Raw genomic sequence first — 22,886 nt, forward strand, 5'->3', positions numbered from 1 at the left:
ACATAATGCAGGTACATTTTGAAAATGAATTAGCATTTCCAGTATTGACTTTTATTTTGATTTTGGGGACACATACGCTTCCATAAAATCTGAGATAAAGAAAGAACCGGTTTGGATCGGCCAGTTGCTCAGTGAAACGGAAAAACGGAATTGTTTCAATGTTATTGTAAAATATTTGTTATATCCTTCAAGATTCTGAAAGATCATGATTTTCCTAACTCTTTAAAGCATTATGGGTGGGTATGTGTTTTTTCCTTTCTACTGGGTTCTTGGACTAGTATTTTGAAATCATAGTTGTATCTTGATTGGATTGTTTAACTTTCTAATCTAACAGGTTTAATATTTTCTGCCTTAATAGTTTGGACAAACACGATAAAAATTGCCTAAACTTTTACCGCTACAAGTGTGACAGAGATTCTTAAGTGTCAAAATTAAGACATATATCTGTTTTAGTAGAAATGTTTGGATCTGTCACATGGTGTTGTATAGGGGTTTATTCATACAGGTAGTGAAGATTTTTTGGGTCATCCGGGCCCAGGGATGACCCAGAGAGTTGAGGCTGCCCCTTATGGGACGTCGTGAAAATGGAACGTACCATTCTTATGTGTGTGGCAAGGGTATTGTGAAGTATTTGTAGGAATAATATAAGTTACTCGTATTTATATTTTACATGTAGAGGCGTAACGAATAATTGATCAATCAATTAATCCATTTTATATTCCTATGATTCAAACAGATCTATCAGTCTGAGGAAAATTGTTAATTAAATCAAATAAACCTTTTCCATTATAAAATTATCTGAGTGTCAAAATATCGCATTTAAAGCAATTAATTAATTACAGACGTCTTAGTGCGTTTTTGTTTTAATCATGTGAATCTCATCTTTGTGTCAGACAATTGCTTCCGTGAAGTTCGTTAACATCTGATAATGCACGCTTGGAAGAGCATTATCCCACGCATACAATGGTCCTTTTCAAGAAAAAAATCAATTATTAGAACTTCAATACTATTATATTTTTAAATTTAAATTGTTTTTCACTAAAAGTGGACTATTTTAAAGCATGGTGTGTTGCGTTGTCATGGCAACGGCTACAGTGCTCGGCTCCTGCGTTTTTTTCTCTGAGAATTGTGGTCATTATGAGAAGTTAAAGAAAGCAGGGTGAAAGATTGGCCGATTTATATACCTGTCAATATGTGAATAAATGAACCGTGTGTGATTATTGTGCTAATTTTTTGCAGTTCTTTAGTAAATTTAACATGAAATGTGCGCTGTATATACAGTAAAAACGTTATATATTAATGGTACATGCGTGAAAATTACATATGTGTAACGGTCATGGAAAGTCACAAATTTGTGTATAAATCTTGCAGAAAACTACACACAATTGCATAAGAGTTATATAATAGACCCGTTGGCCCAAGCCTTTGATGGACATCTGGGTACATCAACAAAGGATGAATGCAAGAAACGCTTAAAAATGTGTCATTTCTGGCATGTATCCCAAAAAAACAAAATTACATACGTGGACAATACCCGAATTGTACGTAGCAGCAGCGTGACATGACCTTAAAGGGAAACCAAACAGGGAAGTTGGAGCCTGACTCCACCCACAGCCGAAATTTTGAAAATCCAGTCAGGGGGTGGGGGTACTGGAGCTGCAGATCCATCCATCCATCCATCTCCTTGACCGCTTCTTCCCTTCCGGGGTCGCGGGGGTGCCGGAGCCTATCCCGGCTACTGAAGGGCGAAGGCGGGGTACACCCTGGACAGGTCACCAGTCTGTCGCAGGGCCTCAATCACACACACATCCACTTTCACATTCACACCTAGGGGCAATTTAGAGTCACCAATTAACCTATGAAGCATGTTTTTGGACGGTGGGAGGAAGCCGGAGTCCCTGGTGAAAACCCACGCATGCACGGGGAGAACATGCAAACTCCACACAGAAAGGTCCCAGCCGGGAGTCGAACCGGGGCCTTCTCGCTGTGAGGCAAGAGCGCTAACCACTGCGCCACCGTGCAGCCCGAGCTGCAGATCATGATGTGTTATTTAAATGGTTTGACCAATCACAAACCTCAACTGTAATATCCAAATTCAACCTGTAGGGGGCAGCACACAGGCGGCTTTTGACTATTTTCATGAATTAAACAAGTTTATTTTAATTTGTCAAAAAATTGCCAAAAACTCTTTTAAAGACCCATTTATAGAGGTCAATAGCCAAAAAAAGTTGGGTTTGCTTAGCCCTTAACCTGCAACAGAGCTCAATCCATTGAGAGGTCTTTTTTCCTGTCGTGCTTTTTGTTTAATTTACAGTCTTGGGAGAGTTCTGTACAGTATCGGGATGCCTTACACTGCTTTTACTGTTTATAAAAATAAGACACAATTTTCCTTTGTTTGCATCTTTTTCTTTGTTCCTGCAGCTTTTTTATTATTGTCTCCTACTTGCTTGCAATCTTTCTTAGCAATAGTAATTTCAATTCTGCTAATGCAACATTGACAAACAGAGTGTTCATCGTGGGAGAAGTTGATTCTTTGGAGATCTTTAGTGCTGGCAAAACTTTTGTACTCCATCTCAGCCAAGCAAAGTCACAGAAGAAAAACACTCAAACTCTCCTTAAATATCAAACATACACAACCACAGAAGAACAGTTTTTTTCTTTTTTTGTATCATCCATGAAAAACCTGAACATTTATTGCTGTCTTTTTCTTCCACTGTCAGCTCTCTGTTTAAAGCTTTTCTCCTCTGCATCAGAGAAGTGTCCTTGTTTAAAAAATCCTGCAGAGATGATGTTGTGTGTGGGTTATTTGGGGCAAAGCATTCTACATTTGTAATTGACTAACATCTGGCATTACCTTATTAGAGTTATTACAGTCATTAATACACAGATGTTGCAGCTGAAGAGGAAGCTATTCATGTTTCCTTGTTGGGTGTTTGAAATTCAAGAACTACTGCTATTATGCACCAAAGAACCATCTGGAAAGCTGCTAATGCCATCTATCCCCTCGCAGAACTTGAGCATTAGTCGGTGACACAGATTTCAGCTCTGATTAATTCTGATTATCCAGCCAGTGATGTTGGACGGAAGCTGAAAACATGAAAACCTTTGGGAAGGGTCGGAAGGCCATTTCTAAACAATCTGGACTCCATTACAATGCGAAATTATTCCTAGAGTGTTCAGAGCTGGAAGGACGTCCCACCAGGTTCAAACCAAATGTCTCAAAAAAAATGTAAATGATGTAAAGCTGATCTTACTAGCTTTATTTTATGAAAATATATCAGCACAATCACTTCAAACCAACTACTATGTTCCATGTCGACCTTTTGTACACCAATTAAAGGAAAAAATGTTCAAAGAATTTAACATGTTTGTGACCTGATTTTTAAAAAAGAGCTGAAACTTTAACTGAATAGATTTAAAAACAAATGATCAAACATTTTTGTCAATGTGCCGCACATTTGAAATGTTTTTCAATAGAAATGTTTTTCTTTACTGCAATGCATTGACAGTGTTATTATTTTTGGCAAAAGGGAACTATTCACCTCCATCATTCAAATGAAAAAATTAAATAAAAACAAATGGATTTTAATTTGAAAGCTCCAACTTCTTCATTTTTATTGTGTTCAGTTGAAGATTAAAAACAAAGGTTTACTATAAGCTCCTCTTTGTTTATCCCAGCTCTTCTTGTATACTTTATGTAATGTAAAAGGAAGATAAAAAAACGAAAATCGCTTAAAGTTGAGCAAATGTAATTTATTATGTATATCTTATTAAACTGATTTAAAATCTGTCTAGCGCCATGGTGGTGGTGTGTATAATTAGTATAAGTAATTGATTCAAAGTGGCTGACAGCTCAACTTTTTTACTTAGCACTTTTCATGATAAAAGGCCCATTTAAGGATTTCAAAGGGAGAAAAAGATAACAACAAAACAAAATTCAGGCTTACAGAATAAATGACACTTGTAAAAGCTTTACACACCAAGAATACTCAAAAATATAACTGACACATCTGTTGAGAGGAAGTATGGATAAACCAAAAATAGAAACTAACTCAGGAGTGGACGCTTTTATGGAATCATAGATCGTCGGACTGCTGACACAGTGTTTGCTTTAGCATATTAGGGACAGGCCAATGCTTGATTGACGTCAGCTGAAGGTGAAGTCCACCAGAACTCTCTGCCCCCCTCAGCCACATTGAGGCAATAGAGTATTCTTCCCTTGAGGAAATCCAGAAAATGTGGTTGACTTAGGGAACCAACGGGAGGGACATTATTCACTTCTCTTTGTACCTGAAATTCCAAAGCAACCCACAGCCTGCCTCCTACAGAATGCACTCAGGGTTTGGATTTTTGGAATTGTCATTGTGTTTGCCTCAAGATTCATGTTCTTCTGCCAGTAAGAAGGGGTCAAGATGAAGCGGTTGAAGAATTCTGGCTACCTGGCTTGATGAACTTGAATTTCAAGAACTTTAGCAATGAATTCAGGAGTATAGTTGATATAAGAGTCCAAGATATTGGTGAATCAACAACCAACCTCCCAAGTCAATAAATAGATACTTCTCAAATGACATGGTGGCCCTTGACACAAAAGGCCGTTGGATAAGTGTTCTAGTCAAACCAGGTCAAACTTTGACCAATCAGGGATTCGGAGTTGGTAGTCATAGAAAGCTCTTGTGCTATCCAAAGCATGTTAACGTTGGGAGTGTGGTCATCTGGAACCCAGAAGATAAAGGCGCTGAACTTTTTTTTCAATGATTTTTGATATTCACTAGTGTCCATGGCAGACAGGATATCTTGTCTACCTTTGTCATGGGAGGGATGTAGTGTCATTGTAAGAGTGAAGTCACCTGGACCCCACAAGATAGCATAAGGGATAGATGGCGTTCCTTTCATTCATGGAAGTGCCAACTGATTAAAATTAATAATGAAGGAGAAATTAATGATTGGTGTTTGTTTTCGGCCAGAATCAAATGATATCAAGTCTTTTCATATTTTGAAATAGAGCTGTGAAAGAAATTTCTGGAGCAAGATTCAAAGGATTTGGACCTCTTTGACATTTTGTACCAAACCTCTTCCATGTAGGTGGTGGACAAATGCTAATAAACATTTGAAAAAGAAGAATCTGCCCCTTGCTGCTTATCCATTGTTATTGCCATGGACTATGAGAATTCAAGAACACTCGATTGCCATGCTCTAGAATGTGCAGCACGTGTCCGGTGTAAAAATATAGCATTAGAAGATTGAGTTCCAGTTTTAAGTCCCCTCTTGTCTATCCATACAGCTGGGTCCACAAGACTGTTTAAAGAGAAAAGGAGATCCAGACCACCCAATTAAACTTTCTGATAGTTTAATCCATAGTGGAAGACATAATGCAGACTCATTCCACTCACTGGAGGCAGCAAATGTCCAAAATTCAATGACACACTCGTCCAAAGAATGTCCTCTTTTAAAGGGAAGAAGGAGATGAAGACTCGCCTCATGGGCTGGTGCAACTAGATCAAAAACTGTCCTAAGAGCAGTTGAGAATTGCAGAAATGATGAGCATACCTCTGAACGGCGCTTCCACTCAGTACCCCACTGGCTTCCTCCTCTGGTTAGTAGTGAAATAGAAAAAAAAAACACACTTTAGATGTCTGAGGGAAAAGAGAAAGGCTGCAAGGCAAACAGAGTCTCACATAGTGCAAGAAATGTTAGTCACTTGCTGAGATGGACTGAAAAACACTCCAGAGGTGGCGCGGTGAGTTCCAAAAAAATGAACTGGGATGTGGGGAAGCGGCTCAGCACGGGCTTGAGTCTTCAGAGAGGGATTGTTTATACTCTAGACTAGATCTGCCATGACGTCTGATAATTATGATAAATAATGATTATTGGCTCCTGCTTTTTACTCTTAGGTAGTTCTGGAGTCCTTTTTTGGCTTGTTTATTTTGTTGAAAAGAAGGTTTTTGGACCCTCCAAAGTGAACCCAAGAGCGTGCAAAGTAATGAAAAGCTCCAATGTAATCTGAGTGAGGCCACCGGAGCGCACCGCACTGGGAAGACAGGAAAAATTGGAGCAGGAAATGTCACCTAAAAGAGCTGACGGGGAGATATCATACTCTTGTCAATCCTGGAGCAAGTAGAAACAATGAAGGACTCCAGAGATTACTGCTGGCAGGCGAAAACCGGGAGAGGAACAGAGGAGGTTAAACTGTGAATAGGTGATCGCAGATAAGTGGGATGACAAGATGAGAAAACTGCGTTGACTTACTTCCTGTATATGCGACAGTAGAATTGCAACACTATCAGAAAGGCGTTGTGGAATGATTCCTGCTTCGTTTGAAATATGTCCAGTAGGTTGGATGTGGAATTCTAGGTGGTTTCTGGTGTTGAGAACTCTATAAATGAAATAAATATTAGAGGGCAATCGGAAAATAAACCAGAAGGGAAGCAGAGTGAAGAGGGAGAATGTAAACAGCTCAGACCAAATAGGAACAAAGACGTTGACGAGGGGTGGAGTAAGTACGGCAAGTCAGAAGTGCCAAAAACAGTTAAGACAAAGTTTAATTTAAAAAAAATGAAAAAGGATTTCTTTGTAAAAGGTACATTTACTTAAAACTAAAATATAAAGAAAAAATGCCCAATTAATTTACCTTAGCTAAATTTCTTACGTCTTTCAGTAGTTTTGTTTTTAAATAAAAAAAACAATACAAAATGAAATTATAATAGTTAATAAATGAAAAGAAGCAGAAATAAGAAAATCTTTATGATCTGCCCATATCGCTACATTAATACAAGTAAATCAAAGTACATCAAAGAAAATAAAAATAATCTTTACATTAATATTAAGCTCAGCCTACTTCTTAAATAAACATATAAACATAAATACATGCACATTTACCTACACAAACCCTCATTTAATCTTATTCATCTAGTTCAGAGGGATAATCTAATTAAAGTTTTATAAATATATTTTGCTTGATAAATACTTCTATATACTAGCTATAATATTTGCCTAGCATATTATTTTAAGTAATACTTTTTTAAAGGTGGCAATTGATTTTATATTTTAAGTTTCTTTGTCCAATTTATTTCACGTTAGGTCTGTATACTAAAATTGATTTTTTTATGTTTTATTGATTTAAATGTTGTCTTCCTGTTTGTAATAAATATATGAAATAAAGTCAACTCAAAAGGGTTAAAAAAACACACAGAATAAGACATATTAAAGTTTACAGTGAGCAAAGATGAACACATTTAATACAAGTGAAGTTTAAAACTTAAATTCATTATTTTGACCCAGATTTGTACCTCAGAAAGAAAACATAATCAAAGACAAATTCTTCCTGCCATTTTAATGTTGGGAGTTCTGGGAATCACGAGTAAGCTTCCTGTGAGAGCGTGGGGGTTCTTGTGGGATGATCTTTAAGATATGATGGAGCATGGCCATTAGAGGCTAAGTGATGAGAATGATGCTGACACTGACATTAATGCTTCACTGTTACTGTCACCATAAAAGGCCTCCATCAAGATTAGAAACATATTTTGTGATTAAAAAAAAAAATAAAAGTGAACGTCTGTCAGCTTTATTGTATTTGTGTTATTATTGACTGGAATAATCAGACTAAGATTTTTCACAGGAGAGTAATACATTATAGGTGGCTCCATAGTGACATATTTTAAAGGACGTATTCAGTTAAATTCTTAAACTAAGTTGTTGATTTCTTGTTAAACTCCTCCACTCCTTGCCATTATGAGTTTTGCTTTGAAAATGACTAAAGCCTTCAAATATTTTTTTTCTCTAAAAGATAAACAACTCAATGGATTATTGCTTCTAAATAATTGAAACCATGGAAACAGCACTTGCAATACGCTGTCAATAAAGTCAAGAGCACATCTCTTACAAACTTTTAATTCTAATAATTTTGAGAATGCTGTTATAATAATACATCTATTACTTGTACATTATGACATATCTCAACACAGAACATTCATCAGCACAATTCAACAGGAAACAACATGCTCATAATTGTCTTTAATTATTCCAAGTACCCCCTTACTTTAATTTATTGGTTTTCATGCTTTAGTGCTGTTCTGACTCAGGCTTTGCTTTTATGAATCCAATGCAAATTATACAGAGATGATTTGTTGTGCTCTGATTTATCCATAAATTATGTAATAACCGAAGGTACTAACTGCAAAATTGCATTAACATGAAATCTGGGTTTAATTTTGCGCTTGTATGTATGCAGACAGATGATTAATTCATAAGAGACTAAAGTGCAGAGAAGTCCCAAGAGGTTTTCCAAACACTAACAATGGACACAAACAGTTTACATGCATTTAGAGGTGTGAGTTTTTTATTTTTCTTTTTACTTTCTGGAACACAGCATACAAAAGGTGCCTCAAAAAACTGATTAAAGAGCTCTTCAGTCATTGGTCAGGGGTTACGAGGGCGGGGCAAAGCAACACGAGAAAGAATAATAGAAGTACTGCGCTTTGCAATCGTTGTCAGAATAGTTCACTGATTCAAACTTTATATTTTGCTGATCAATTATGAACGTCTGTAGCAATAACACATTTTACTGCTGCTTTGATACAGTGGAGGCCTGCTGCAAGAAGGTTACTGAGGAGGCGTCGGCTAAGAAGCGACCCTGATAAGTGTCTATGACATACAGATCGTCGGGTAAACAGTGTCAGAGTCAATGTATATCACAATAAAAGTTGTTTTAATGAGCCTGCGTTCATCCAACCACATTTCCGAGTTTCTTGATCTCATTGTTGCACCACATTCCTTTGCGCCTCATCAATTGCTATTGCCAGCGGTTGGGGTCCAAGACCAGGGTTCCCTTGGGTGTTTTCAGACTGTAAATTGGATCTGGATTATCTGGGTAGATTTATTTTAAGAAAATCAAATGTGTCCTCTCTGAATATGTTGTAAAAAATTATATTTTTTGGTCATCTTTAAATGATAATTAAATGAAAAATATTTATAATGCCAATTATAAAATAATCATAATTAATAGCACAATATTGGACAAAAAAAGAAAGCGAAAATGTGGTGCCTTGCACAAGCATCTAAAAACATCTTTAATTTTTAGTGTTATCATTTTTGTCCGTATGCTGTTTTGTTGTAAATGCTTTGTGCCCGTCAGGGGTCGCCATCCGTTTCACCAATCTACATATTTGGTTTTCCGACTGCCCTTCCTGACACAACCTATTTTATCTGGGCTGGGGACCGGCATAGAAGACCCAGACCGGAGCCCCCTAAGACTACATAGTAGTGCTGGGTGATATGGAAAAAATGTATATCACAATATTTTTTTTTTAAACACAATATACCACAATAAAGTATATTTATCTGACAAAAATTGACAAAAATGTCATCACTTACTTTTCTCTGACTTTATTTTTTCAAGTAACATGTAACTGAAATGTCACAAATGAGAAACATTTTTGAAGGTGCAAAACAGTTTAACGTTTTTAGTAGGAAAAACACATTTTTACTAAAAATTCAGCAATAAAAACAAAACTAGTAGAAACGATAGAAGATAAATGGCACGATAGATACTTTTTTCTATTGCCCACACAATATGTATCGTCATATCACCCAGCACTACGACATAGTTTGGCAGTGGCGTGAAGGGTCTTAACTAAGGACCTACGCTGGATTCAGCTCATCACACCCCCTGAGAAGCAAACACTGATGCGCTAATCCTGCATTGAACCAACTGAGCCATCTTTTATCTGCTTTATACTACCTTCAGTAAATACAAGACTGCTATTTAAAATTTCTTAGATTTTCTAGCACAATTGAGCTGTTTTTGTGTAACAAAAACAAAATATCTTAAAATACTGAAAACAATTAGAACAAATTGAATAATAGAATATGCAAAAACAATGTGTGGAGTTTGTAAATTGAAAACCACACTGATTCAAGTGGATGAGCAGTAACTAATCATTAGTTTTTGATGAAAACTATTTTTTTTTTTTTAAATTAAAATCAAAACAAATATCTTGTACCTCTTAATATTGAGCATATACATTATCTTAAATGTATATTGAATGTATAATACATTACATCACATATTCTTTGTGGCCTCACATCACTCAGATGTGTTGTGATGCTGGAGTTTGGATGAATTACTCGTGATTGTCACATCACACAAGGAAGTAATAGAATCAGTCGGGGAATTAATCCGACTGTTCTCATGCCCGACTCACTCTGAATGCCTGAACAAATGAGTTGTGCTCAAAACAATCCAGCGCGCTCTTGAATGCTTAGTCACTGGCCTGTGGGTCATGATGTGGTACTTCATGTTTTTGATTATTTGCGATGGAAATGCATCCGTTTCTCTTCTTGAATGCTGGATCGTAAAGAGCGTGCCCTTCATCTGAATATTGAAAACTCCCAAACTGGCACTTCCACATGTAACACTTTGGAAGGATATTAAATCCATTTTTGGAATCAAATGTATGCAGTCTGTTCATTTCAGTAAATGAGAATCATAACTGTCAGTCTTGGTTGTGTTGATGTACCGGCAACTAAAACTGTTTTGAAACTATTTTTTTATCTTGGAAATTGCGATAATCATCTATTTTTTAACTACACTTTTAAGATTCAATACAGTTAATTTTTGTTTGAAATACTCTCTGCCATTTATCAAAATTGATTAATGGTAATTACTTATTGGTGATTTTTTTTCAGTCACATAATTTGTTATCCTAAAACAAAAACCATCCAAAACTGGCCTGATAACAACCATTGATTCTATGTGAGAACTGGACAGAGTGAGTGTGACGTCACACATAGAAAATTAATTGAAGTCAATTCAGGCGCCCTTTTTTCACGATATGCCTGTCGCTATGTTGGAATCAGAAATTGTCGGTAAGCTGTGATTGGGTATTGAGTCCACATTTCTATGGCAACCACTCTCTCCAATCAGGAATCCGCTTGTTAGGAGTCTCTGGACAATCTGTCAACCGTTTAAATGTTTGACTTGAGGCCACATGCTTTTATCGAGGTCTCTGATTGGTCAGTTTATAACTTAAATAACTTGTACTACAGCATAAATATTATAAAAAAATACTAGGATTATCAAGAGCATGTTAAAAAAGGTATCACAGCAAGAATGGTTATTCCAACATGTAATGACTGATAAGAGATGTCTATTTCTCAATAGAAGCCCATGGGATTGCAGGTTTTTGGTACCAAGCAGGTACTTCCTATTTGGAACCCAAGGGGGCAGGGATTATTCACTCCAGTTCTCATATACAGTCAATGGTAACAACTTTAATGTGCAAGGTCAAAAATAAAAAATCATTCTTTGTTCTCATATTCATGCTGTGTTGTTGCTAAGGGTAATGCGTACAACTCTTGGCTCCTCTGGTCATGTGACTGATGGAACGGTTCGCAATGCTGTTCGCTTGGGGGTCTTTTGACACAAAACCAGCTCACCCAATAACTTGAAATGTCTAAAAATTACACATTAACTTTTATTTTGTCATGTATTATTTGATTGTTACTACTTTGATACAGTCGCTCATGCCAAAAAATGGTGATGTACTGATACATTGATTGTTTTTAGCACCATTAGCTATGATCATATCACTTCTCGTCATCCAAAAAGACGAAACAAGTCAACTTCTTTTTTTTTTTTTTTTTTTTTTTTTTTGCATGTCTCTCTGGAGCTGAACTTCCGTGTTCGGCCAGAGAAATGTTCTGACTTCAAACACAAAGAAGCCCATTTGCAAGATGATGTATCCCAGACAGTAAATGTTGAGCTTTTATCACTTCACTTTTGCAAACTTGTTATGAGCCATAAAATCAACATCAGTGATGGCCCTTCTGCAGCGAGTAAACAAACAACATAGGCTGATGCCCTGTTGTTTTCCAGCCTGATGGACTTTGCTGACTATAAAAAGTGAAGTCCACTCACACCTGGATTTCACTGTTTTGTTTTTAAAATAGTTTCAGTGGTTAAGTGTGTCATTAATACTTAAAATGTTCTATTTATAAGCATTTTTGAGAACGCTGTTTCATATTCAATCAAAATCAGAAAAAGAACAACAAACACCACCGTATTTTATCAAAAACAGCTCAATTTTCTTTTCCTTTTTTTGCACTTTAAAGGAGATCCTATAGTAAGCCGTCTCGCTTCATACCTGAATAGCACTTACACTCTAAGAGGGGAAGATTTGCTGATTGTAGGGTGCTCAAATTCTCTTTCATGCTGCAATATTAAATCAACCATTTTTTTTACCTTAAGCAGTGATTGTGGAGAAGATGCTGAGGCCGACGCTAATGTTTTACTCTTACTGGTGTTGTAAACCGCCTCCATTAGGATTAAAAACACCTTTTGTGTTTAGATGTTAAAACCTTAAGTACATTTCTTTCAGCTTATGTGCATTTTTTTGGACCATTAATGGAATCATTGGACTGAGGTTTCTAATAAAAGTCTACATAACATTTTGAATTTATTTTATTTTATTAAACAATTGCAAAAACAAAAAAATACAACACAAATATATTTATTTTGTGACAACAAAAGGGAAACAGAAATAAGTAAACTTATTTCTGCCCCTATTACTAAAGCCTCCACTTTTTCCTCTCTCAAAACAATCAACAAAAAAAAAAAAAAAAAAAAGCCCAAGCATTTCCGAAATTATGTGATTGTGACGTTCACATCAGTTGTTTTGATTTAATTAAAGGTCAAATTTGTGGATAATTAAGGGGGGATGTTTATTGATTGTCAAGTGGATGAATCTTCAAAAATTCAAACTTTTCTTCCTTCTACCTAAATTCAACCTTCAATCACATCTTTTGAATGTGGTTGAGTAAACTCCTGTCACTCTGGCCGCCCCTTGTCTGGCTTCATTTTCTCAGAATCCAGTAGAGGATTGTCAGAGATCATTAGTTCAGTAATCATCTTTGTGGTTTCTCAAATGCCATCAACTGTGTGAGATTACAGTATCATAATATTGACTGTCTTGTAATGGTGATGCGTGTTCAAGAATGCACTGAATGCTCTTTTAGCATACGGTGTTCACACTGGACTGTTGCTACCTGATACAAGACTAATTATTTCTTCATGATGACTTTTCAAACAGTTGGCATTTCCATGAATTAATAAGGACGCTATACATTCGTCACAACCAAATCCGAGTCCCTGATTGGTCAAAGTTCAACTGGTTTAACTTTCAACATCTGTACAACAAGTTTTGTACGTATGGCCAGAAAACAAACGTAAAGACTTGCATAGCGGTTCATGATTGCTGGAATTTTTAATGCAGAAGCTTGAAACGTGCAGTTATGTGCGTTTACATAGACTTAACATTGGAAGTGGCCACTTGCTTATGCTAAAACTTTAGTTAAAATTCCTAAATGCAGCAAAACTTTTTAATTTTGGGGGCTTAAGAGGTTCTCTGCTGAGCGCCACCAGTGTACACAAAGGAATTGTCTCATTGGACAGAGGCAAAAGGTTAGTCATAAAATATAAACCATTGCTGATTGCTGAGGTTGACTAAACAAATAAACTAAATTGGCGCAGAGTAAGTCCGCCCCCACTTCCTGTCACCATTCTGATTATATGCTCTCCCACGAGCTTACAACCCATCAAATCCCAACCTATCATTACTAGTGCAACAAAAATGGCGAGTAATTTTGGAGCTATCCAGCCGTACAGTTTTGAGCCAGATACCAGCTTGGAGAAGGAAAATGAAGATGTACATGGATCTATTCATTTGTAATTAAATGCATCAGAGCAGAGCTTGTGGCCTCTATAGCTTCTATGTCACTCCTATGAGCTTTTTCAGACCAAATGTTTTGTCTGCTCTTGTTTAACAGTGATTTGAATAAATGGGATACCCAGAAATGCGAATTTAAACTTAATTTTCTTAATATATGTCCTAATGTTAATGTATGTCCTCCATCAGAACTTGCTAAATACACAATTTCCATCAGAGTGGGTCTTTAGGACTAACCCTTTTGCCTATTGTATTCCTTACAATGATTTCTTGATATGTCGGTGCTCTTTATCACCAACTAAGAGCACTCTTGGAAAAGAGGAAGAGTTCTTGCGAATCCCTTGGATCTTTTAATCAGATACAGATGTGACCGTTTACAATGTCACAACCTGAGGAAGTTTCTGCAACTTTATCCAAAATTCCTCTGAATGTGACATTCAACAGAATGAGACCCAAGAAATGGCGTAAATTGGTGCAAAAGGAGAAGGTGAGACTCTTGAGGAATGACCCCATCAATTTTTTTCATTTTGTGTCGCCCTTTTGGACATTTCATGAGAAATAGTCAGTGGTAAAATGTATGATCCAGTAAACCTAAAACTGTTGAGCTCAAATATTGATAGCATCTGTACATACACTTTCCACAAAATGAAAAAAATAGAAGAAAAATGTAAAATAATACAACCAAATCTGAGGCATTTCCCCTTAAAGACTGGGTTTTTGTTAACATTCCTCTGCCACTGTGAGGAAGATTGTTGTCACCTGCTGTGTATTTGATTTCCTAATTAGAATAAGCACTTTTTCAGAAAGACAAATGTATACACGGCGGTTTGGCTCATAAAGATAATTGACTCTGAAAACCAGCAACTGCTTGTAAATGCACTGTTTAGTAAAGTCCTATATTTTCCTTATACCTTCTGTCCAGCCTCCCACATGGCGCTAGAAGGAAATGGTACGTTTAGGGAACAATCTCCCCTAGTATAGAAAATCCTCTTGCATGAATAATCTGTGTATTTGTTAAACACATGGCAGCAAATCAATCCTAGCAATATGGGTCATAAAATGTGTGGTTTGCACAAGTGCTTGTGTTATTTTCTAAAACTAGGATACGTTGGTGCTTTAGAGGCTCTTACAGTGTGGAAAGCTGCATAGAAAGCTGCTTTGTAATGCTTGCTTTTATCATACAGGTACGGCCTGCATTCATGTGAGTTTGCAGCAGACCATTAGTTGTTTTGGCTTTTCGTTCAAGCTTTATAAATGTGTGATATGTGATATGTTTGGATCCAAGACCTATGGTAATATCTTGGAAATTAAGGAAATTACTGTTTTTTTTGCACAATAGGACACAGAGTCAAGATAAAAGAGTCAGTCAATAAAACTTTATTCCTTGTGTTCAAGGTACTTTGAATTATGAGGGACATTGTCAATTAAAAGTTAAAAAAAGATGTTATTCGTGGTGCAGAAAAGATGATACTTTTCTTGTTCAAACACTTTCTAAACGTTTGATAGCTGCCAGCTCACAGCTGCTATATACATCGTGTATAAAATTAAGTCGAGCTCACTAACATTTTGTAGTTTGTGTTTAAAATTGATGTAAAATTAGCAGAAGTCATGTTCCAAACTGCAAATCTTTATTGAAAATTCAATCAAACACTGTCTCACAACTTTGTTGTAATTAAAACAGAAACCATACCAGCTAATTAGTGATTTTAACTAAAATCAAACATGCTGTGAATACATCTTGAGACAAAAATAGATAGAAAGATTGACTAACAAGCTTTGACTCTGCAGAACTAGTCTAATCACAAGGTAATTATATTTCAGTTTATTGATGTACCTCTTTTATTCAGTAAGTAATCTTATTTTTTAGATATTTGTATCTGTGTTTTGATGTTGGGAAAATGAACTACACTGTCAGACTTTACCTATCCACATCACGGTAACAAGCTGGCAACACTATCGCCAGCATCATACCGTGACTCTGGGTCAACAGTGACATACCACTGAGCGTTGTTCGTGGAATGATACTGTAAGATTTTTGGCTGTATAATACTCTCGCACCACATCACGGTAACTCACTGCAGAACCCTCTCAGGTATCATACTGGCAACAGCGTTGCCAGTAAGATACTGGGATCACTTAAGATGCGCAGTACTGTTTGTTAACGTTACATCACCGCAAGCTCAATTCAATGTACTTGGTTGCAATAAATCTCCTGGTAATTTACCCTTATAGCGCACTTTTGGTACAGCAATTTCTCAGCTGTCAGATTGTACCGTATTCCTACGAGCGGTTATTTACCTTTTAACATGAGCTATTTACTATGTTCTGAGTGAACAGCAACATACCGTACTAACCAAATATATATATAGATATTAGAGAAAGCATGCACCCAAATGCACGCATGCATATACATTTGATTGTAAGTAAGATATAAAAATCAAAATGACAACATTATGCACTGGATATTCATTTTCTTTTAATTTGATTTCTCTTTTTACATTGAAATAAAAATCCCACCATAAATCAGGGGGAGCCTCCTCTAGAGTTAGCTCAAAACGTGCAAATTATGTGTTGGTAGAAATAAACTGTGGTACATAGAGGTAAAAATACATAAACACAGTTGCAAAAAAGAATTAAACTATACAGCCAGTTATTTGCAGGATGCTGAGGTGGGTGGCTTCTTCACGTGTTGCCCAGAACACTGAGGCGATTGGTCATCTGTGGAGACAGATATGTCCCAAAAATGGACACAACTACACTTTAAGAACACATTCTGCCTTGAAGTATCTGCTGTATTAAACTCAAGTTAGTAAGAATGAAACCAGTCATACCTAATTTGAAGTTTTCCACTCAAATTCCGTCAGCCGTTGGAGGAAGGTTGTGACATGGGGATTAATTTGAACAACCTTTCGCTTGACCACATTCCCCGTCTTTCTGCTCGTGCCAACTTTCGAGGTACATTTTGTCCCTTCTTCAGGGTTGATCCTGACAAAAAATCTAAAATAATATAATAAGTTAGTGCATTGCAAGAACAAGAAGAAGAACAAGAATCTTCGAATTCCTCTATGATGCACTGTATGGTGCTGGCTGGTAAGAGCATTTTTGCTTGCATTTTAAGATAAAACATCGCCAATTGATTTAGGAATTTGTCTTCATCATTCTGTGAATCTTTGTCTTCTAAAGTGTTTACAGTGTCCTGTCCTTGGATCCTATCAGCGTAACAAATTTCCTGTGGTCTTTCCTCATGAACTGATTTTGACAGCATATGTTTGCGAGAAATATGGCTGGAGAATGACGTTCGAACTCTGAAATATTTAGAGCAACCTTCAAAAGGGCATAACACTTTTTTTCCATCTTTAATATGAAATCTCAGATGGGCACAGAGACTTTTAAAATTTTGACCAACGTACTCACATCCAGGAACTTTACATCTGAGGTCACCTGTGAACTTTGAGTCCTCCTCAGTGGTCTCCCTTCCTCTGTGATTCCTGTGCATATGGGAACGGAAGGCAGTGAATGTTGTGAAAGTAGCATTACAAGTGTCAATTCCACATGAATATCTATAATTTGCCATGTGCTTATGGCGTCTAACATGTATACTAAACAATATAAATTTGTGTGCACAGAAGCCACACAATTTACAAAAAAACATTTTTTCTATGAAGTTAATTAAATCAATTCCTGTCTAAGGATAATTTCAGTAACACAACTAGCAATATTCGGTACCAACAGATTGTTTTAACTTGACATAAATATTCTCAATGGGCCTGAAAAATGTGGGACATAAAATAAGTAGAAAAAAATATTCTCACACCTTAACCACAAAACAACACCTTTTATATCAAAGTCTAGAGAAGATAATCTTCAACAAGTCATTTAGCACACAACAGTATTTAGACAACCAGCAGTTTCAACCAGGAAGCATTTACTTCTTCTTGTGCAGTTTTATAGCAGATGCGCACTGCCTGCAAGTGAATTACTGCCATCTACTGGCATGCAGTCTGGGTGAGATACTTACTGTTTTCTTCTGTTCTTTATGAAGCGTCTGTGTGCCTCATGCTTTTCGTCTGGTGAAAATGATGAACTGCACTTCCAAGTGGACTAAGGATACGTACCAATACTCAACCAATACTCAGTCTTAAGTTGGTACCAGTCACGAATTAAAATATCTTAGCCACAGTTGCATGTTCTCCTTCACCCTATAAATATTTTGGGGAAAAACTGTGTCTGTCTGACTGACTGATGTGTGGGCACATCACTGTAAATATGAAATATCATTTTACGAAGTTTCATTTTGAAACTGCAACAGAAGTTTTATTTTTAAATCTACTCATATTTCCTGTTTTTGTGACTTTTTTCGTACTGGTAATGAAACTCCTCAAGCTTGTGTTGCGTAGCAGAGGGTGTTATTCAGAGGGAGTCATTACTGAGGCATTGTAAACACTCAAAGTGATTAGTAGCTCTTCTATTTTTTTGTAACAACACAATGCAACGGAGACCGTGTAAATCCATGGGCATCATTCTAGAAAATTATCAGAATAGAATAGAATAGAATAGAATACACTAGAATAGAATAGAATAGAATAGAATAGAATAGAATAGAATAGAATAGAATAGAATAGAATAGAATAGAATAGAATAGGATAGAATAGGATTGAATTGAATTTGATTGATCCCACAACAAAGATTTTAATTTGTCACCACAGGTCCAAGAATGCTGTAGATTGAAGCTAATGATTCTTATAAAAAGTAGGAGATGCGAAATTCAAAAATGAAGGTGTTCAGTGTTCAGGCTCAAAGGGACCACTCTAAACAGAGGCAGATCTCTGCACCAATTTGTCAATTCTTTTCCTGTCACTAACTGGTGACAGAACACAAATATCCAAATGGTGTTGACATGATGTCCGAGGTATTTCCTGTGTGTGTTGTGTTAAATACCTGTTTTCTTTAGGACAGTGACATGCATTGAAAACTATGGTATGTCATAGAATTTAGTTGCATAGATATGCAAATTACTGTAATACACTGCAAGCATACGGCAGGGATATTTTACTGTACTTTTTACAGTAATTCACTATGGGAATTACAGCAGAATATATCATCATGCTGCATATTGCACCTTTTTCAGCTAAAACAGTAACATACCGTGAAAACTATGGGATAATGTTTTTTCAAGTTACATTGACATGCAAATTACAGTACTACACCACAAACATTGGTTTAAAATATTTTACTGTTAATTTTACAGTAATTCCCCATGGGAATTACAGCAAAGGTGAACAGTGTAGTGTGATGCTTGAAACATTACTTTGAGTAGTTGCTTTCTTTTGACAAATACATGAATGGGCTATGAATGGAAATGCTAATATTTTTGTCAAATCACATGGTTCTGCAATGATGAATCTCACTAGTTTTTAGGAAAAAAAGCCTTAAATAAGTCAAATTTAACCTAGCTGATGTAACGGCGTATTAAGGGTCACAGAAAAGCTCAGAGCAATATTTAAACTTTCATGCCTATTATTGATACAGCTTTGCACTCTAAGTGGGTGCTTATGCTTATCAAAGAGTGAATTATCAAGCATGACACAAACAGGCATAATTAGACCATCAATCAAGTTAATTAGTTATGGATTATATCTGGGTAATTGACCCTTTTGTAGAACAGGTTCAAAGTGAAACTTAACCAAATTTTTTAAAGTGGGCCGGCTCTGATTTATGATGCCTTTTAGGTGAAGCGTACAAAAACCGTCGACTTTCAAGACGACACAAGAAAATACGTAAATGTAGGTGAAGCTGGGTGGTGCACACACTTTATCCCAATGTCATCATTTGCAGATCCTGGGATGTAGATGTTTTCTAGCCGGCCTTCTTTGAGATCTTAAAACACATTTGACGTCTGTGGAGATCGCTAATGAGCTGAGCTACTTTGTGAAGGTGATTTGCACACAGTCCCTTCAGGGCCTTCTGATGCATCAGAGTCTCAAACTGGTTTTAAGTTTCGGTAAAACACAGAAACTGTGATTTTAATGTCTAGGAATTCTACAGTAGAACTGAGAAAAAGATGGAGGGCGTTTTTAGCATCACACCTAAGCTGTTGTTTCTTAATGAATCACATCGTAAATTGTCATTTTTCTTCTGGGAGCATAAAAAATGTGCAACTAGATTTTATAGATTTTATTTGTATAGAAACATGAATAAACCAGCAACATAACAGGTTTTTAAACAACAGGGGTTTATTGTAATATTAAGAAACAATTCACACTAGAAGAAGGTGCTACACCAAGTAATGCAAAAAGAAAAAAAATGTAAAAGTTGACTTTATATCTCTGGAGAATAGCCAGAAATTGTTACCATTCACGTTTGAAAAGTATTGTTCAGACTCCACGTCAAGCTGCCGTCAGGTTTTCCACATTCACTTCTGCTCTGAACTCTACTTATTGATCTCCTACAGTGTCGCATGTGTGCAGTTTGCCCCCAACAAACGAGCTGTAGCATTATTTTTTGAGTCAGGAAATGCTCATTTTTAAGTGATTGTGAGTAAAGAAAATGCAATATGTCTTTAGGCTGGAAAAAGATGATAATGTCTAAGAATCAGGAGTTACAAGACGCTGAGTATTTTATTTTATTTTATTTTAAACCACATAGGTTACATTTAATCTCAAAGTTTTCATGTTTAAATGCGTGGTGAAAAGGCCAAAAGTATTTCTTCAGATTCACTATTTTGAAAATTATAATTATTATTATTATTGGGAGGCATTGCTCTAATGAAAATTGTATCTCTGGCATTTTTATCATGTCCTTGTGGCCTTTTTCTGATGGAGGATGTATATATATAAAAACTTAAGCTTAGGAGTTAATTTCTGAGTATTTAAATATTTTAATGGTTATAAAACAGGAGCTGAAGAAAATAGCTTGAAAATAGTTTATTTGTGAACTACACAATACGTTGGGCAGGCCACAGGCTACCTGCTCTGACCTCTCAGGAACGGGGGAGGGGAAGTGGGGCGGAGTTACAGTTAATTGCAGAACTACTGCCACTCTGCAGAAACTATGTCCTAGAAAATTACTTTTTTTAAGCTAAAAACTGCCTTAATCAGAGTTAAAAGACCACTGGGAACAATTTGAAAATACAGCCTTAACCTGGACCTCGAATCGAAAAAATAGAAGATAAAGAATTTATGTAAATATAATAGTTGATGGTTGTTTGCATAGTTTTAAAATATGTTTCTTTGAATCCTGTATGTGACTCTTTGACGTTCAGAGGAAGGTTGGAGCACGTATTTTTGCTTCTGCTTTTTGCACATAAAAGCTTTTTAGTGAATGATATGTCAGAGTTCGAATTAATTTAATTGATTAGGAATTTTCTTTTCAATTTTAAGTCACCGACCAAAAAAGGAAAACAAAATCAAAGATCTTCAGCTCTGTAAAGACAACTCAAATTTGCTTTTTTCCCCTGTAATTACACCTTTATTTAAAAAGTAATACAAATATGTTGCTTCCAGAAGACCATTCTGATGCTTGTTAGATCTAATTATTCCATGTTTTGCCAAAATAATGACATAATGAAACCGTAACCGTGCAAATGCGTCTTTGTATATATTTATTGCATTACGGAGTAATTGTGGAGTACATTAAAGACAGCAGCAGTAGCAGATATTTTCTGTCCTGTGTTCCAGTTGTCAGAGTGGTGCTGGTGGTGATGGTGCGCTCGTGTGTTTGTGCAGGAGCCTGCAGGGAAAGCACATGCTGCGGATATCTGTCACTCCACTATTCCAAAGAGCTTATCGCAGGGGGAACACTTTCTGCTTCAGCAGCTATTTGAATTTAAATTCTGTCTGTATGCTTGTCTGTGTAATGCAGTTAAAGTGCATTATTATACTGTAGACATTTTAAATAACAGATATGTCATCCTTTTTAAGGGGAAATACCAGGCTTCTCTTGTGTATTCTTGCATTTGGATACCGTCATGAATGAATTCATGCCAACTGAGCTCAATCCTGTTTTCCTTCTGAGGTTCAAACTTTTGAAATGCGGCTCTAATTAGTGATCTAAATAAATTGTCATATTTGCTTTTTTTGTAACGGTGTGGTGTTTCTGTGCGCTGGTACTCAGAGAAGGCATCGATGTCAAATCCACGATGAAGCAGATGGCAGAAAGACGCCTCAAGTGAGCATCCCTTAAGGGCATGTGTTGATTGTTTTTGAAGTCAAACACAAGTCACTGCGGCGGCACGACATCTTTCTGTTTGATTTCATCACGGTATCTGAAGAGCAGTGCCTCTTTCCGATTAACATTAATCACACCTGGTTGTTGCTTAGGTGATTTTATAGCTGCTTTTATGTCAAATCTGGTAAACAGGTTGCCAAAGTTACCTGTCAAGTGTTGAAACAAATGACTGTGGGGGAGATCACATGGCCCATTGGTTTGTATTAATGATAATCTGAATTGTTTTTTTACCTTCTTAGTTGACGCGATCTTTGCCAAATATGGCATCACAGATCCTTACAAACTGAAAAAAGCAAAAATAAAAAACAAGTTGACATATGAGTGTATGGATTAGCCCAGTAAAGACTGTTTACTAGTCATTAGACCCTTTAACTTCAGAGATTTCACTGGCGACACCTAATTAAAACGCGCTCTGCAAATGCAATCAATGTGACTCAGCTGATTTTGATGTGGAAAAAAGCAGCTTTTTATGTAACTTTATGCTAGTAATGTGTTAATTTTTTGCATATTAGATCAAATGTGCTTTACTCCGCTTCAGAATCTGCTGGAATTACGTCACTTGCGTAAACGGTTGAAGAGTTAAGGTAGTCAAGAGAATATCAAAATTGGAGCTAAAGCTCCGGTGTTAACGATTAAGAGACCACGCCCCTTTTTGGCACAATCACAAAACCAAATAAATAATTAATCTAAATGAAGAGGTAACTAAACATTTATTTCAATTCAATAACAAAACATCTAAAAGCTGACTGTAGACATTTTAGTAAAGTTGGAGGATCTCACATTAGGGAACATGGTTAGCATGTCAAAATATAATTTAATCTGGAAGTGGAAGTTATTGGACGATTCTCGATCCATCGTTCAGTCAGTCAGGGTGTCCAATCGATCAATCAATCAAAAAATAGTGTTCTATGCAAAGCTAGAGCATATCAGCAGGGGCAG

At 36.4% G+C, this 22,886-nt stretch overlaps 1 protein-coding gene and 1 long non-coding RNA gene across 7 annotated transcripts in view; one reads left to right on the top strand and one right to left on the bottom strand.

The window, feature by feature from the left end:
- Positions 1-22,886, top strand: part of cadm2b (cell adhesion molecule 2b) — a 231,383-nt gene that overhangs the window by 27,866 nt on the left and 180,631 nt on the right. The window lies entirely within an intron of this gene.
- LOC112149678 lies at positions 16,178-18,991 on the bottom strand. Of its 2 annotated transcripts, XR_002919823.2 has the most exons (4): positions 17,536-18,991; positions 17,136-17,209; positions 16,553-16,718; positions 16,178-16,439 (listed from the first exon to the last, which is right to left on the bottom strand). It is a non-coding gene; the product is annotated as an uncharacterized LOC112149678 (long non-coding RNA). The 2 variants fall into 2 exon arrangements; XR_004948942.1 differs by lacking the exon at positions 17,536-18,991 and having other exon boundaries at positions 17,136-17,511.

The sequence above is a fragment of the Oryzias melastigma genome, linkage group LG13, assembly GCF_002922805.2.
Source record: "Oryzias melastigma strain HK-1 linkage group LG13, ASM292280v2, whole genome shotgun sequence".
NCBI classification, from domain to species: Eukaryota; Metazoa; Chordata; class Actinopteri; order Beloniformes; family Adrianichthyidae; genus Oryzias; species Oryzias melastigma.